Here is a 4490-nt window from a genome sequence, read left to right as displayed (position 1 = left end):
CGCAGCGGGCATCCCCGGCACCGCGGGACGTCCTGGCATGGGGTGGCATCTCGCCCCTGGCCCCGCCACCAGCCCGGCTCCGCCGGCGGAAACGCGGACTGATTACGGAGCCTCGTGCCGGAGCGCGGAGCGGGAACCGCCCGGGGCCAGATGTAATAAAGGATTTCTCCCTGCCGTAGCCTGGTCCCGGTCTCCTGCCCGTGCTCCGGCTGCAGCAGCCCAGCCACCCCGAGACGGGGCCGTGGGGGCCTGGGCTGCCGCAGGATGGGGGGAGGCCGGAGGGGCCCCGCTCGCAGCCCGGCCGGGCTGAGCTGGGGCAGATGTGGGGCTCTGCGAGGGGGACGGGGACCGGATGGGTCTGGGCTGGATTTGGGCCAGGTCTGGGCCAGGTTTGGGCTGGGTCTGGGTGGCATCGGGGCCGGGGCTGCGGGCAGCTCCAGCTGCAGCGAGGGCCCCTCTGCCTCCAGCCAGGGCTGGCATATTTTGCATGTGCAAAACTGCAAGCAAACAGCAAAATCCCTTAACTGGGTGCACCGTGTACCCCCTGTCACCGCCGCCCAGGGCCACCAGCACTTGCCTAGGGCTGATTTTGCCCAAATGCATGGGAATGAGAAGGAAAATGGGAAAATAACCGCAATGCCTGATCGGTGTCCAAAACGCTGTGCTCATCTGGCACTCGCGTCTTCAGCATCCGCCTGCTTTGCCATCGCACAGCTTTACCCGTGGTCGCTGCAGCCAGGTAGACCCTTTCTCCCCATATATATATGTATATTTTTAAACACTGTGTCCCACGGGGCTCGGTGGGGCTGGGGGGCTGCTGCCGGCAGCGCGGGCTTGGGAGGCGCATGGAGCGACTGTGCTGCTGGCGTCCCTGCAGCTCCGCACCGGGGCCGAGCGCTTTATCGCTGCAAGGACAAACCTGTGCAGCAAGAGCCTGTTTCATCTCCGCTCCGCTTGGAAAACGCTTCCCTCGGCCATCTGATAAGGGAAATGGAGAAGCTACATTGACAGCAGGAAAGAGGGAGCAAGATCTTCTCAGGCTATTTTTTTCTCCTTTGACTGCTTTTCAAGGATCTTGGCTTCTCTCTCTGCCTGACCCTTTTCCAGCTCGCGGAGCTGCTGCCGAGTTGGAAGGATCCTGCACATGGTGCTGGAAACCGGGAACCAACGCTAAGCGCAGGCAGCTTAAACAAGTGCGTTATAAAGACACTATTGTATTGAAACAAGAAGGGAGGGGGTAATTTCTCCATTTCATACTTTTTTAATGGCTGGTTGGCAAGTGTAATCACAGGCTTTTAGCTTCAACTAGGTATTTCTGCCCACGTAACATCTGGCTGAGCTCTAGCTCATCGCAGGCGAATTTGGAGGCAACAAAGGCTCTGCCCGGGGCTTCGCAGCGGAGTGGGAGGATGCGCTCATGAGATTAAAAGTGCCAGGAGATGCACACAACAGCAGTCCTTTCCATAAGGTGCTTTACCCTTTTTATAGGGAAAATGCAGAATAATTGCAAGATCCAAATTCTCCAGGGAAGCTTCCTTGGTGCTTTGCTGCAGCGGGAGGGGAGCTCGTCCCACGTCCTCGCGAGTGCCCGGCGCTCTCACCCCTCGTCCTAGCACTGCCAGGCTAGGGGCTGCCGTGCCACAGAGCGATGGAGGCCGAAACGGCTTAAAACGGGGTTCTGCAGAAATGGGGAATCCCTGCAGAGCCGCTGGCTTTCTCGGCCCTGACCCAGCTGTCCTGGCTTGTCCCGGCTCTGGTGGGCCCGCTGCGTCCTTTCCTTCCGCCCAGAAGATTAAAAATAAAACCTTTGGGCTCTGAGCTCAGCACCCTCCCAGGGAACTGTGCTTTGTGACACAAAGTTGCATTGTTATCTGGACAGCTCCAATTACTAACGGAGAATTTGCAATTACTGCTGTGCTTTGATCAAGATGGATTTCGCTGCATGCTCTGCTCACGATTTGCAGTGGCATTTCCGCCTCTCCAGCCTGCACGGATATCACTGCGCACGGCAAACCTGCCACAGCAGCTCACGCCTCCCAGGGATTTCACGCATCCTCCAGTCTACATGATTTCACTGGGATTTTCTTTAGGGTGTTATTATTGCTAATAAGAATAGTATTAAAGATGTTTCCTGAGGTCACAAAAATACAAGCTCGGCTATTCGGGCTAAGCAGTTCTTTAATTTCTTTCCTCTCTGAAAATCAGCTTCCCAGAGCCCGTCTGAAGCAGATCTGGATGTGATGACCCAGCAGCGGCAAGGGGAAGACGAGGGGTGGCAGGGACCTCCCAGCCGGAGCCGAGACCCCCTGGGAACAGGGACCCCCCCAGCCAGAGCCAGGACCCCCTGGGAACAGGAACCCCCCCTGGCTGGAGCTGGGACCCAGCCGTGCCGATGCCGACATGGCACCTTCCTGCTGCAGGTGTCTGACAACCTGGGGGGATATAACCATGGAAACTGTGGTTATTACAGAAAATTGCTGCCATTACCATGGAGGTAGGGTCAAAACAAACAGAAATTACCATTTTTTTCTACTGCTGCTAAAATACGTAAGTGTATTGTTGACTTGCTAACCGCCCAGTTAAATGGGCTTCTCCAAGTGAGAACTTCAAGCTGTGAGACCTGGAGGGTTCCAGTGGCCAGAGGCACCACCGTGAACTGGTGGTCATGCTTCGTGACGGCCACCAGAGGAGATTGCCTCTCGCGGCTGTGTCCTAAATTGTCAGTTCTTCCTTTGCTGCATTTTTCTGGGAAAGCAAGGTTTTAAATGAAAAGCCATTTTCCCAGCTGAGCCAGCTGATGTCAATGTTATCTGCCATCTCCTGCTCCCCTCCTGTCCCCATCCAAGCCTGCCTGAGAAGTCAAACCTTCACCTTGTTATAGAGCACAGGAGGAAAGAAATATAATTTAATCAGGAGACATCAGCACCAATAAATACCATGAAGTTTTGCACGGCTGGGGTGCTGTATCGTCCCGCTGTGTATTGCCTGTGCAGGGTCACCCGTGTTCAGGCAAACCGGACAGCCTACAGGTCGCTGCGATTTGCACTACTGGCTGCTTCATTTTGCCTTCATTGCAAGGGCTGCTTTCATAGTCAATGAGCAATTTTAGGAAATATCCTTTGCCTGACGTCATTGTCTCTGTTCCTGCCTGTGGGAAACCTGCTTTGGGCCAGGTGACCCGAAGCCACCGGGGCTTTGGGATGGGGGAACCTGCAGAGCAAGGAGCAGCACCTTGTGTCATTCGCAAATGCCAGACCCAGGAGCAGCACCAGCAAATGGACTTAATTAAAAAAATAATAATTAAAAAAAAAAAAAAAAAAGTCATTACCGCTCTTCCACTCTGTCCCTTGTGGCAGCAAAAAAACCCTCTTCTCAGGCATTTCACAATGCAGAGGGATGTGCCATTGCCAATGGGAGATTAGTGGCAAGTCTCTCACTTTGGTGGTAATTAACAACCCAGAAACTATTTACACATGTGAATTTGATGACTGGGTCACATTTTTGCATTTTATTCCTGATGCTGCAGGTTACCTTTGTCTCCGCTTGGCTTTGGTGCTGGCCATTTCCATGGCAACAGGACATGTGCTTGGATTTGCGCTGACCCCTTCGAAGGTACTTTATCGCCTTTAATGAACTGCATTTTTTAATAGACACCTATACTGCTCTTTTGAAATATGCATGCTGTAAATTCCATATTTTTAATTACAAGTGACATGGGAGCATAAGATAAATAATCATATTTGCATGACTAACACACAGTTTTAAAATATAGCTGTAAAACTGTAAAATGTAGTTACAAAATATCATTGAGAAAAGTGTGTGGGGAAAAAAAAAAAACACGTTTCTGGCGCACTCAGTCGCACTGGCGGTGTTGGGCAACGGAGGAGGTGTCATGGGGCTGTCGCTGCACTTGGGCAGCGCCAGTTTTTCTGAGCCTCTCCGCTTCCCCCAGGCCAGCCTGGAGCATAGCCCTGGCACAACCCGGGTTTGGGGGCGACATCCACCCCGGACAAAAAGCAGTCTGCATTTTCTTTTTTTGCAAAATGAAGAATGGACAATTTTTTAGCTGGGGCGAGACTTGGAAAAAACCCAGCAGCGTGAGGGGAAAATCTGAATCTTTCCTGCCTGTTTGTGCTGCCGGGGCTGGGCCATTTGTGTCCTGCCGGGAGGGGATGTCCCGGCCCCGGCGGAGCTGTGCCCGGAGGCCGGAGCTCCCTGTGGCACTGCACGGGCTGGTGCGGGAGCCAGGGCACCTGCGAGCGCCGAGATGCCTGTTTTGCAGATGATCTCCGATGGCTTTCATTTATTTATTTATTTAGGAAAATCTCCGTGGATGACAAGGTTTCCAGGGGCACATACTAAAGCAATTGTTTTGCATGCCGGCGCTGTGACACTGTATGGATGACAAGCACGGCTCCCAGCCGCGGTGCGTGGGGACCGGCAGTGGGTCAAACGCGTGCGGCCGTCCTGATGCACATCGTTGCCATGGC

The sequence above is a fragment of the Apteryx rowi genome, unplaced genomic scaffold (assembly GCF_003343035.1).
Source record: "Apteryx rowi isolate R43461 unplaced genomic scaffold, aptRow1 scaffold_45, whole genome shotgun sequence".
Lineage (NCBI taxonomy): Eukaryota > Metazoa > Chordata > Aves > Apterygiformes > Apterygidae > Apteryx > Apteryx rowi.
This window is presented reverse-complemented; position numbering follows the sequence as displayed.